Raw genomic sequence first — 14,697 nt, 5'->3', positions numbered from 1 at the left:
GTTGAAAGTGAAGTTGATTTGCTCAACTTGGTAGCAATGCTTGTCTTTAATGTTGACCACCTCAGCAGTGAACCAGAACTGCTGTAGAACCTCCTTAACCATGATAAGTTCATGGTTGAGGGTAAATGCAAGTGACAATTGTTTAAGGAAGTCAGCCGCTTCTTGGTAGAACGCCTTGTTAGAGGGGATGTCCAACAAGCCAATATGGTTGTTGCCGTTGAAAGACACTTCATCGACGGTGAATCCAACTTTTTTGGCAGCCATCTGTTTTTAAAAAGAAAAAGAAGAGATAAAGCAGTTTGTTAGATAACCAAGATATGTGTATAGATAAGTTTTTGAATCAAGAAAGACTTCTTTTGAAAAATCCTTGAAGGATTAGGGTTTTTCAAGTAGAATGCGTTTTGAAGAAATATGATTATAACCAAGTAGAAAGTTGAGTTTATAATCATTAATATTTAATGTTTTAAGAGAACAAAGTTCTTAAAGATATTAAATACATTTATTAGATGAGTGAAAGCATAAGAAAAGAAAATTTTGACCTTAAATTGAAAGAGAGAAAGGTCGTAAAAGGAATGTAAGAGAGGTTCTTGCTTGGTAAATCGGCAGAGGTTCGTCTTTGAATTTTTGAAAGCGTAAGGAGAAAAGTGAAGGAGAGATCTCATATTTATAGGTAGGAAGAGAGATAATATATGAGAGAGAAAAAGAACGACGGTTGAGGAAAGGGGCCATGATGAAAGAAATGGCACGTTCTCATCCATGTTTGTATGACATTTAATGAGGTAGCGTATGATAGTACCTTTTTGCGCGTCTCAAAGCGTTGCGCATTGTAAATAGGGAATGTCGTCATAAAGACGGTTCATTAACTATTTCTTTTAAAAACGAAAAGGTTTTTAAGAAAACGAAGAGTCATTTTGTGTTTAACTAAGCACTGGAAAGACCTTTTAAAACATTTTTATCACTAAGACAAGAAAACTTCAGTAATAGTTTTAAGATTTCAGTGTCAACGATAAAAAAATCACTGATCCTGGCATTTAAAAACATTTTAATCACTGAATGGGAAGGATTCAGTGATCATTTTGATTTTTAAGAAACAATAAGTATAAGAGATATACTTATTTATATGGTCAATGGTTAAGAAAGCACTGAAACAAACTTTTAAAACATTTTTATCACTGAAGAAGAAAAGCTTCAGTGATGGTTTTAAGTTTGTAAGAAAAGAAATAAGTAATCATACATTAGAGAGAATAGATACATTTACTCACGAGTTCGGTATCAGAGATAGAGCACTGAATCATTTCACTTACTGAACGATGTTAATAGCTGAAGATTATTCTTCAGCGTTTAGCATCCCTAGTTTGCTGATCAAGATGTTAATTCTTGTCTCATCAAGAGGCTTGGTAAAAAGGTCTGCGAACTGGTAATCAATTGGAACGAAGTGAAGTTCAATGTCACCATTCATAACATGATATCTGACAAAATGATATCAGATATCTATATGTTTGGTCTTGGAATGAAGTACAAGATTATTTGCAATTGCAATAGCACTTGTGCTATCACAATAGATAGGAACTTTTGAAAACTAAAGATCATAGTCCATCAGCTGGTTTTTCATCCAAAGGATTTGGGCACAACAATTACCAGCGGCTATATATTCAGCTTTAGCTATTGATGTGAACACGGAGTTTTGCCTCTTGCTTGTCAAGCTCACCAACTTTCCACATAGAGCTGACAGCCTACAGTGGTGCTTTTCCTATCAATTTTGCAACCTACAAAATCACTATCCGAGTAACCTATTAGGTCAAAACCTAAACCTTTAGGGTACCAAAGACCCATGTTAGGAATTCTCTTAAGATATCTGAAGATGCGTTTTACATCACTTAGATGGAATTCCTTAGGTTCAGATTGATATCTTACACATAAGCAGGTAGAGTACATGATATCTAGTCGACTAGCTGTTAGATACAATAGGGAGCCGATCATTCCTCTAAAAACAATTACGTTTATGGGCTTTTCATTTGGATCCTTGTTGAGAGAGAATGGAGGAGCCATTGGAGTCTTCATAGATGAACTGTTTAATAAATCAAACTTCTTCAGCAAGTCACGAACATACTTACTTTGACTGATAAAGATATCTTTATCTGATTGTTTGATCTGGAGACCTAAAAGAAGGTTAGTTCTCCCATTATGCTCTTCTGATATTCTTTCTTCATGCGATCAGTGAACCGAAAACACAAAGAGGGATTAGTGGAACAAAATATAATATCATCGACATAAATTTAGACTAGAATGATGTGACCCTTAACTTTCCTAAGAAATAATTTCTGGTCAACCTTTCCACGAACAAATTTCTCAGAGATGAGAAATGAGGAAATGGTACCATACCAGGCACGAGGAGCCTGTTTTAACCCATAAAGAGCCTTATCCAAACGATAGACATGGTTTGGATACTTAGGGTCAAGAAACCCTAGAGGTTGTTCAATATAAACTTCCTCTTGAAGTTTTCCATTAGGAAAGCGCTCTTCACATCCATTTGGTAGACTTTAAAGTCTCTATGGGCAACAAAGGCTAGAAAGAGTTGAATAGCTTCGAGTCTAGCCACTGGTGCGAAGGTTTCATCATAATCGATCCCTTCTTTTTGTCTATAACTCTGAGCAACGATTCGAGCCTTGTTACGGGTAACCACACCTTCTTCATCCAACTTGTTGTGATAGACCCATTTAGTGCCTATCACTGATTTGTTAGAAGGATGTGGGACAAGGTACAAGACTTTGTTCCTATCAAATTCAATGAGCTCCTCTTGCATGGCAAGGACCCAACTAGGGTCTGAGATAGCATCATTGATTTTCTTGGGTTCAACTAGAGAAAGAAAGTTGACAAAGAGACATATATTACCTAGGCCATGACGAGTCTTCATACCTGCATCTGGATCACCAAGAATTTGATAAATTGGATGGTCTTTCGTCCATTATTTAGCCGGTAGAGGAATGTCATATAAGTAGGTAATTTCAGGAACAAAAGATGAGGCTTCAGTTGAAGTGTCTTCATCAATTGGGACAATCGCTAAAGGAGCTTCAGATTCAGCGACTGAAATAGGTTCAGATACTGAAGGCATTTCATTCACTGATTGATCAGTGTTTGAAGTAGAAGAAGGAATACAACTAACGGGCACGACATTGATCTCTGAAGAAGATGCGTTAGAGTGACTAGCTGTAACTAGAATGATAAGTGGATCATCTTCAACTTCAGGGGATTCAGTGTTGAGAGGAGCACTATAAGAAGCTTCAGGTTGTCCATGGTCAGAGAACATCCAGTTTTCTGATTCATCCTCATCATTTAAGATGGGTCTTGAATTAGCTGATTGAGATTCGTCAAAAGTGACATAGATAGATTCTTCTATCGTCTGTCTTTGTTTGTTGAATACTCTGAAGGCTTTGGATACTGAAGAATATCCAAGAAAGATTCATTCATCAGCTTTGGGATCGAACTTTCCAAGTTGGTCTCGATTGTTAAGAATGTAACAAGTACAATAAAAAAAATATGTAGAAAGCTTATAAAAGGCTATCTTCCATGAAAAAGTTCATAAGTTGTCTTCTTGAACCTCTTTACGATCAGCGACTGATTTTAAGTGAAACAAGCGGTGTTAACAGCTTTAGCCCATAATTGAGTAGGGAGATGGGATTTGCTGAGCATTGATCGAGCAGCCATTATGATTGTTCGATTTCTCTTTTCAGCGACCCCATTTTGCTGAGGAGTTCTCAATGAAGAAAAGTTGTGAGAAATTCTCTTGTTCTCAAAGAAGGTATCCATAGTATTGTTTTTGAATTCAGTACCATGGTCACTTCTAATAGATCGTACCTTGATGTTGTTAAGTACTTCTATTTTCTTGATGAACGAAATGATATCTTCAGGTGTTTCATCTTTGGATCTGAGGAAGAAGACCCAAGTATACCTGGAATACTCATCAACTATAATGAGTGTAAACTTCTTTCCAGCAATGGATTGCACGTTGACTGGACCAAARAGATCCATGTGCAGTAGCTGAAGAGGCGCAGTCACTGAAGAGATTTGCTTTGACTTAAAGCTAGGTCTTGTGCATTTTCCTTTTTCAAATGCCGAGCAAAGAGATTCGTTTGCGAAGGAGTGCTGAGGAAGACCAGTGACAAGATCATTTCTTGACAGCTCACTGAGTGTCTTGAAGCTGAGATGAGAGAGCCATTTGTGCCATAGCTAGTTGATGTCTGACGAGGCTTTAGAGAAGAAACAACTATTCTCAGTGGTAGAAGAATTCATATTGATGATATATACATTCTCTAGGCAAGAACCGGTCAAAGGCAACCTTATCATCTTTGTCAAAGACACAACAAGAATTCTTTGAGAATTTTACTATGTAGTCTTTGTCATACAGTTGACTAATGCTCAGGAGGTTATGCTTCAGTCCTTCAACATATGCAACTCGCTTGAACGTGGTTGCACCATTGGTTAATATACAAAAACCTCTGGTATATCATTTTCCATTTCCACCAAAGGTCACGGAAGGTCTTATTTCTTCCTTGTAATGAATTAGCAAGGATTTTTCTCTAGTCATATGCCTTGAGCATCCACTATCGAGATACCATATTGACATCCTGCACAAGGGAACATTTTAAAAATGCTATTGGTACCCAGCTATTGGGGTCCAACACTGTTAGAGGCATCATCCACTTGTGTTGAAGAACCAGCGTCAGCAGATGGCATCACTAAACTTGAAGAGGTTTGAGTGGAGAGAGGAACAACCTCTGACAGTAGTAAGATAGAGTCAGTGGAAGTCTTCACTAAGCCTGATGAACAGGCTTCAGTGGTTGGAATTACAATGTCTAATGTTGAAGACTTAATAGCAGTTGTTGTCTTCACTGAGCTTGAGGAAGAGGCTTCAGTGGTTTGCTTCACTTTGGTTGCTTTTGCAGCCTTAGTGGAGGATTTCTCCTTGGTTGATTTCTCAGCCTTGGCTACTTTCTTGCCCTTAGTTGGTGGACCAGCCTTGGCGGCAGAAGGACACTTGCTGGCAATATGTGTATTTTCACCACAATGTTTACACTACCTAAAGTTGAAGGTAGCTTTAGGGCCAGGAAGTACCAAATCAGAAGAGGGACTAGCTCCAAGGATTCCCTTCTCATTAGTTCTTGGAGAAACCTTTGAGGCTTTGGTGTCTTTAGGTGAAACATTCACCTTGAGTTGAGACTTGAATATCTGTGAGGATTCAGATTTCCTAGTCCCTGAAAAAGAAGGTTTATAAGCTGAAGGAATAGACCTTGATCTATTGGACTTGTTACACTTCTTAAGAAGAGGTGCTGTGACAATTGATTTACCTTTGTTTTTGCAACCTGAACTCGAAGGAGTTCCATCAAGATGACTCTCAGTAAAAGAAGACGGAGAAGAAGAAGTGTCAGGAATGAAAGAGACAAAGGTACCAAACTTAAGCATGGACCTGTCAGTGACACTTTCTTCCTGATCATAGGAGAATCCTAAAACAGTCTTTATCTTGGCCGGGATCTGAGTGTTGATGATCTCAGAGGCTTTGATAGAGGCTTTGCACCATCCTTCAATGGTAGTCTTCTCAGGCTTGAGTTCAGCGATTGCTCGCTCACGCTCAGCAATAGCCTTTTCGCATTCAACAGTGATGGCTTGGTTTACAATGACCTGATCCTTTAGGTTTTCTTCAACCTTGGTCATCTCCTTGATCTTAGACTGACAAATCTTCAACTGTTCTTGAAGATCAAGATTAAGCATTTCTTCTTTTGATTTGCCATTGAGGGCATTGTAAAGATCTACCGTCAACGTGTCTAGTACGGATAGGGTAGAAGAAGAGGACGAAGGTTCATTCAGGATACATACCTGAGTAGTAGAAGAGGTTGATGGTTTAGTTGAAGTAGATGTCTCTGAAGCTTCTTCTTTGACATCCTTAGTTATCAAGCAAAGATAGGCTGTATCTTACTCATTAGATGATGATTCATCAGATGAATCAGCCCAATCATGCTCTTCAATGATAAGGCCTTTTGCCTTTCGCTGGTGATTCTTCATCTTCTTATACTTCTCCTTTAGTTTCAGGTATTTGTCATCCCTGGACCTGAAGGAGGATGGGGTTTTGGAAGATGGCATCGCAGTCTTCTTTGATCTACATTCACCTGCAAAATGTCGAGTACGGTGATAATTGTAGCAGATTGTTCAAGCCTTGTCTATCTTGTCAGACTTTGGCTTTTCCTTAATGGTCAGCAAATGAGATCTATAGTAGTTGCTCTTGCTGGCGAATCTTCTAAAAGATTTAGTCAAAAGCGCCAGGGATTCAACAAAATCTGCAGGATCTGATTCTGGTATATCCTCAGAGTTAGTAGAGTCTAACTCTGTAATTACAGCAGGAGGAAGAGATGAAGAAAAAGAATAAGAAGAAGGAGTTTCAGCTGAAGCATCTTCAGAGATCAAAGCTAATGAAGAGCTTTTCATTTCTCTGGAATCTTTGACAAGATTCCTTTTCAGCTGACGAGATTGCTCATGATTAAGCAGAATCCCATAGAGAGTAGAGTGATAAAGAGAGGACATGTCACTAGACATCTTAAGACACATTGAAAAGGTGTCCCAAGATTCAGGAAGACATTCCAGAAACTTGTTGAAGTTTCAGAGTTGGAATATTCCCTGCCTACAGTCCTAAGATCAATAAGAAGACAATTAAAGCGTTGATGTACTTCAGACAGTGTCTCAATCTTTCCACAAATAAAGATTTCATACTGCCTTACTAAATTAATCTTCCTTGATTCTTCAACCTGAGAGGTTCCTTCATATTGAACACAAAGAGTGTCTCACATGGATTTAGAAGTCCTGAGTTTCATCACTGAGTGATAAATCTTGTCAGGAAGGGACATAGCTATTATAGACCTATTCTGAGTGTCTATAGCTATATTCTTCTTGTCTTCATCACTCCATTGATGAGGGAGCTTTGGAATCTGCCATTCGAGAATCGCAGCAGTCATAGCTGTTGCAGGAACAGCCGGTGAAATAGCAAATGGTACATATGGTCCATTTTCTATATAGTGTGGAATTTCAGGATCCACACCTTYCAGAAAGAGGGACATCCGATTCTTCCATAGACTAAAGTTGTCTCGAATGAATCGGGGAAGTTTGGCAAGAGAGCCATTGTCTTGAACGTGTGTGTTTATGCTTTGCAAAGCCATTTGAAAGCAGTAATATTATCTAGAGAAGAAGATAAATTAATGCAGAAAAACAACCAAACAACTAGAGAAGATAGAACAATGCACTGATACCACTTGTTGGTCCCGTAAGGGTCTACAAGATATGTATAACAGTTTGTAGAAGAGGGGAGGGGGATGAATACAAACACAATATTTTTCAAATTTAAAATATATATTGATAAGAGAAGATCAATACAGATTTTACAAGACTGTTTACGGAAAGATAAGGTAATAAAAACCTATCTAAACAATCTTAAGTTTACACACTAAATCTTAGCAAATAAGAAAAGATTTGTTGTTAAAGAATTAGAAGAGTAAGTTCTTTTACTTAAGCACAAGAAAGCTCAGAGTAAGGTTTAGGTTTAGAGTGTAGAGTGTATCTCTGCATGGAGATAGAACACATCTATTTATACCCATCGCATTAAATGCACATTTAATGCAACATGGAAGGGATAGAACGCGTGTCAAGCCTTAAAGAAAAGGCTTGTCCTTTGCTATAGTGAATAGTACAAAAGCCTATTCATGAGCAGACATCCTTTCACAAAGTTGGTGGGTAATAGAGTCAACTAGTCGGCTCCGTACCGTACTATCGTTTAGAAAGGGCAAGGTTTTGTCCTTTGTGTATATATGGACAAGACAACAACAGTCGTGCTTAGCAAGATTTCATTTGATCGCTGAATGCTGGAATAACCTGAAGGTCTCTTCAGCATTCGCTAAGGCTTGGGCAGTCGTCACACATATGTAGATAGGCTTGAAATCACTGAATATCGCTTCAGATCACGTACTCGCCAGTCTCTGATCTTCATTTTCAGTCTTTGACATTTGCTGAAGGTTCTTTGGTGTGAGTGTTGTCTTCTTGAAGTATCGCTGTCGCTGATTGGATGTACAATACAAGTTCTTCAGCGATCACTGAACAGACTTAATGTAGATCACTAGAACTGAAAAGATAGAGACAAAAATACTTACATAGAACAAAAAGAATTTTTCATCAAATCATTGAGAGAGAGGATCAACACCATGTCACCTTTGATGAATCTCAATCAGCTAACTCTAAACCCATCTTTGAAGATGACGAAGAGTTAGATAACTGGATGATATCTCACTATGGACAACCTGAAGCTTCCTTCAATAATCAACCAAGCGCTGACTCTCCAGAAGCTGATGATGATTCATTTATCGTTCCAGATGTGACCAGTAACAAAGTTGAATCCTCTTCAAGGACTGTTGTTGTTCCCATTGGTCACTTACCCTTTTTACTTCAAACATTGACCCTTCAGTCTCTAAAACTCCTTTTGTTTCTGAACCTCTATCAGTTGTTGAATCGTTCTCTAAGGCTCCTTTAGCAATCCAACCTATTGCTGAAGAATCTGTTGTTGATGCCTCATCTTTCTATGCCTGATTTGCAGGTTGCAAAATTGATGGCAAAAGCACCACTGGAGGCTGTGAGCTTCTAAGTCTAAAGTTGGTGAGCTGCACAAGTAAGAAGCAAAACTCAGTGTCCACATCAACTGTTGAGGCTGAATATGTTGCCGATTGTAGTTGTTGTGCTCTAATCATATGTATGAAAAACCAGCTCAATGACTATGATCTTCATCTCTCAAAGATCCCTATCTATTGTGATATCACCAATGCTATTGCAATTGCAAACAACCTTGTTCTTCACTCCAAGACCAAACATATTGAGATCATATATCATTTCATCATAGATCATATTATGAATGGTAATATTGAACTTCACTTCATGCCCACTGAGTACCAACTAGCTAATCTTTTTACAAAGTCTCTTGATGAGACAAGATTTAACATCTTGATTAGCGAACTTGGTGCTGAACGCTGCGGATTAATTCCTTCATCTCTGAGAAATACTCAGTGATACATAAGTGAAATGATTCGGTGTTCTTACCTTATCACTTAACTCATAAGAATGAATCTCTCTCTCTAAGATATGTATACTTATCTTCTTTTCTAAAACTTAAAAATATCACTGAATCTTTCCATATTCAATGATCAAAACGTTTTAAAAGAATTGTTTCAGTGTTTCTTTCTATCATGGAACCTTTTAAGTAAGTATATCTCTAAGGTATATCTATTTGCCTTTTCTTAAAACAAAACCATCACTGACTCTTTTCTTACTCAGCGATCAAAATGTTTTAAAGGTGAAATCCCTCGGTGATTATCTCTCTATAATTGTACCTTTCAAACTTATATCTTATTTTTAAAGATATATTATTTTCTTAGAACAATCACTAAATCTTTTTTATTCAGTGATCCCTTGTTTTAAAAGACTTAAAATTTTTCACCTGCATTCTTTTCTTATCCATTGATTTTTAAAAAGAAAATTATAATGAATGGTCATATTCTTTATGGCGTCATTAATCATTTTATTTAAATGGATGTTGGTAAGCGTGCGTCCCTCAGACACATGTGACCCATTTGTATTCCATCCAATAAGGACGAGGACGTGCAATGCCTTTCATCATTTGCACATCTTTTTAAGAGTCGTTTTTCCTCTCTCCTCTTTTTCTCTCATCCTACCTGTAATTACATGAGATACCCTCTCATATTTTTCTTTACGCTTACAAAAACTCTCAAGCCTTTTGTTCTTAAGAATTTCTGCAAGCAAGAACTTCAAGAACTTCCATAACCTTCAACCTTTTCTTCCCTCTCTCCAAACAAAAGGTTGATAACTCCTTAATATTTTAACTATTCTTCTTCCTCTTCGAAACTTTGTTTGAACATTTAAGAACTTTAGCTCTTAAATATGAAAAAACAGACTAAAGAATCATTCTAATACTTGATCTTAATCTAAGTTTCAAAACACTAAACCTACTTGAAAAACTCTAATATTATTCTAGACTTTTCAAAAGAATTTTTTCTTTCAAAACATAAACATAGAGTGCCTTTTTAACAAACTCTTATTATATTCTTTTGTTTTATCTTTGTTGTAATAGAAATGGAATCCATCAACGTTAACTTTGCTATTGACGAAGTTTCTTTCAAACCCAATAACCATGTTGGACTATTGGAAATCCCTGCTAACAAACCACATTTCTTGGATGTGGCCAACTTTTTGAAGAACTCTGTTATTGGCCATGCTCTCACCTTTGAACCATTCATGGTCAAATAATTTCTTTCAACAATTCTGGTTCACTGCTGAAGTGAAGCAAGAGTATGACAACTCTGGCAATCTGGTGGAGAAGATGTCCTTAATTTCAACAGGATGACCATTAGCTTTTGCATCCCCACTCTCAGGACTGCTCTCCACCTCCCCAAGACTACTCCCTACACCAGTGAAACATCCACTGAAGACATCATCAAGACTCTTGATGATATTGGCTACAATTGGCCATCGAAGAAGGGCTCCAGAGAGCCCCTGAAGTCGCTTCCCAAGATTGAGAAGAACCGCATGTCTACGTTGTGGAAATACTTGTTCTCCCATTTCATTCAATGCATGGAAGGCAAGACAAGTGGCTAGGACCAGGCTTCTAGAGTTGCTCTCAACCTTGGCGTTTCTGTCATATGCTAGCTGAAGGTCAACTACGTAGAGTTGATCTTTGAAGACCTGGCACTCAAGCTGAACAAGCGCCAATGCAAGAAGGTGGTGCCCTACACCAGGTTCTTATGCATGATGTTCACCAAGATCTTTGGCAACAAGTACTCAACCAAAGGTAATATGCCCATTTGTAGGCTTGGGTCTCGCATCTTGGACCACAAATCTAAACCTACAGATGTTGGCCTCTTTGTGCCAATGCGGACTATTGCCAATAGCTTTTCCTCCCTACCTTCTGTTTTTACTACTTCTCTCTCACAGGTGGTCATGATTGAGACAAACTCCCCTCAGTCTATCCCAACCACCACCTCCATATCCTCTAAGAGGACATCCACTCAAGCCCATCTTCGTTCTTCATTGAATGCCAAGAAAGCCAAAAAGGGGCCAGCCAAGTCATTGACTGTTACCTCTCAACAGGTTTCAGTCATTGAAACAAGCCTTATCCCCGAGGCGTTTTCTCTGCTACCCCCTCCTAGCTCTTTAGTGATCTCCTCATACACTGTCATACATGTGGAAAGTCACTCAACCATCTTAGTGACCCAAATCATTGAAGGTGCGAATATTAGCATCACCACTTCTGAACACTCACGTCCTTTCTCAGCCATTCCCTCTTCTCCTTCTCCCTTGGTCTCTACACGTGCTAGTGACTCACAAGTGGTTGTCCCTGCTAATGATGAAGCACCCACCACAAAACCTGAGGTGGCTCCTCTCCAGGTGCCTCAGACACAAGACGCCTATCCTCTTGAAGACGATTTTGAGACCACCAATGTCAATCTTGTGGATGGCGCTGAGTAGGAATGGCAACGGGATGGGGATGGGGATGGGCAGGGTTTTGTAATAATCGACCCCGACCCTGGTTTGTAGTAACATTCCACATCCCCGACCCCGGTCCCCGAAGAGTACGGGGAATATCATCTCATCCCCAGACAAATCTCTAGCAATCACCGGTCAAAACCCGATCAAACCCCATAAGTAGTATCCTTTAGTTTGATTCTACCGGGGATCCCTGGCCTTGGGACCCATTTTAGCAGGGAATCCCTGTCCCCGTTTGGGTCGGGTGAACCGGGTTCCCCACCGGGTCGAGGCAAATCACCATCCCTAATGCTAACGACCCTTCAGGTACTCCATCTTCTCCCTACCATTTAATTTCTTCTAACTTAGAGCCTCTTAATGCTTAAGTTTTCCCTTCCTTTTTAGGTCCTTTTGCTACGGAGTCCACAACCATGGAGACGGATGTCTATGACATGGCTGAGGATGTGAAACTCCTTCCTGTCGTGGCGAAAGTCTTGGACAAAATGGACCAAGTCCACCAACACATGCCCATCAAGGAAGACCTCACCCACGGCTTCTCTGCAGTCAAAGCTAAGGTCTGTGAGGTGAAGGAACTGTTGAAGATGGTGCAAGTTGAAGTGCGCACCAACACTAAGCCCACCAATAATTTAAACAACAAGGCCAATGTGTAAGTCTAGCTCGCCAGGCATGGTGAGCTCCTCTAGCAGATTCTGACGCTTGTCCAGCATTTGGCCCTGGAACCTTTGTTTACTGAGGCTGACCGCCAATCCTTGGATTGGGTGGCTGAGTTTAATTTGTATCAAGTTGAGGCCCTTACAAACCTCGAGCTTCGCACAAAGGATCTCTTGCAACATATTTCTGATCTCACCTCTTTTATTGCTGATAACAAAGGGGGAAGAAACACCTGCCTGAAGATACTACTGAGGAAGTTGAAGCTGAAGCTATTGTTGCTGCTGAGGCTGAAGCTGAGCCTCAAGCTGTGATCCCTCAATCTGAGAATGCCATCACATTCAATGGAGCTGAAGCTGATGCTGACGCTGAGGATGATGATGATGCCATTATAGCTCCAGCTATTAACGAAGACCTTCCCATCACCTGTGCATTAAATGCTAGTGATGAGGAAAGTGACGAAGAAGACGAGGATGATGAAGATCTTCTTCTCCTTGATGCTAGACAAGACCTTGGTGATGATGATGATGAAGACGAAGACGATGACGACGACTTCATGATTCAGTTCACTCAAGACCGACAGTAGGTCAGAAGGTTGTCTCCCTAAGAGAATCTACATCCCAGTAGGAGAAATCTAAAGGGAACCAGCACACCACCAAAAAAAAAGGTGTGACTGAAGAGGGCAATCTATCATCTTCAAGAAGATAGATCCTACCAAGATCGTCTAGAGCTCCAGGTTCGTCTCTTTCTCATCCGAATCTGAAGCCTCCCTTCTCCTAAATTCTTCTTTGATCCCTCTTGGTCCTCTAGATGAAAGGATTTACTCTATTATAACATCTGGAGCTCTTTCTGATCAAAGGATGACTCATCTGTGGAGTCAACTTGACCAAACCAGAGTAAAAATCCCTCTTCGTACCTCTGGTTGTGGTGAGTTTGACTTCCTCACAAATACTGAACGTGAGGAAGCCTTCAAGGCCGAAGAAGGGCTTCGCGTACAACGACAACAGATGGATGATAGTTTAAAGCTAGCGAAGTCTCTAGTCGTCAAAGCTCTGGCCAAAGAGAAGTTGAAGAAGAAAGACCCGATCAAGGCATAGGCTCAACTGCTCTCCCAAGCTGAACGTGAAAATCAAAGTGCAGTGACGCTGAAAGACCGCAACCAAAGATGGGGTGAAGAAAGATTGAAGAAAAGAATAAGTCCCCACCTGATTTCAACCATCACTATCAATGGACGGATGAGGATGGTGGAATTATCATCTCCATAGTCATCTTTAGAGACAACTTTGAGGCTGTCACCAAGTATCCTTCATATCTCAGGCAGTACGGTTACGAAGAATGTCTGGAGAGTCGACAAGCCATTCTGCGTTCAAAGCCCAAGCACCATTCAATGATCGAAGACATCCTGAATGAAGTCTCCAAGAAGGTGTCAAAGTTTGTTGTTGTCCCTCCAGTGCCTGAGAAGCTGCCCACAAGAAGAAGACACCTTTCAGACCCTAATGATGAACCTTTTCATAGGAATGAATATGAAACAAAGTTCTCTTTAGAGGAAATACTAAAGGATTGAAAGAATCCAGATACCTCAAAGCTGAACCTGACACTGTCAACGAAGGGTCCTTACATACCCAACACTGTGCATGTGAAGCTTGAGTATGGATTAATTTTCATCGACAATGACGGTGAAAACAGCTTCCAGCGTGTATCTGAGTTCCACCTCTGTCCAATAGACCACTTTGAGTATCTCAGATCTTGGATGGAAAATGACCTACCGGGTAAGGTGATGAACCGCAGGATCATAAAGGAGCTACTATGAAGAAAGAAGCTTGGATAAGACGTACCAAGGTATATCGACTTCAGAGACTTAGAATAGTTAACTTTTTATCTTGTAATCTTGTTTTCCTTTCTTTTCTTTCAGTGTATAATCTATATGTAATTCCCTAGCAATAACTGATGTAACACTTGTAGTTTTTCCAACGAATAATAAAAAGTATTCTTCAATGTCACTAAAAAATATCCCTGAAAAGAGTAATAGGGACAAGTATTCCAGTTCTCTTTCATTCACTAACAACTTTCAGTCAGTGAATACGCTCTCAGTTTCAATTATCATATTTGTGTTTGTTTCTCTTAAACTTGTAATCCTTTACAAACGTAAGTAAACTTACATAAGTAAACTGTATCATTGAAAAAGATCCCAAAATAATTAAAAGGGACATGTATTTTACTTGTACCTTTTCTTTACTATTATAAATTAGAAATTTTTGTTTATGTTTCTTTGTCATCATCAAATAGGGGGAGATTGTTGATTCTCTCTCTCATTGATTTGATGATGATCCCTTTTATCTATCGAAGTATAATATTTATGTTATTCAGTTTCAATGATCATCACCGAGTCTGTTTAGTGATTGTTGAAACATGTCTTGTAATTCTTTTAGGGACTAGTATACTTCAAGAAGACAAAACCCACACCAC

Source organism: Cynara cardunculus, assembly GCF_001531365.2.
Source record: "Cynara cardunculus var. scolymus isolate 2C chromosome LG 17, CcrdV1, whole genome shotgun sequence".
NCBI lineage: Eukaryota > Viridiplantae > Streptophyta > Magnoliopsida > Asterales > Asteraceae > Cynara > Cynara cardunculus.
This window is presented reverse-complemented; position numbering follows the sequence as displayed.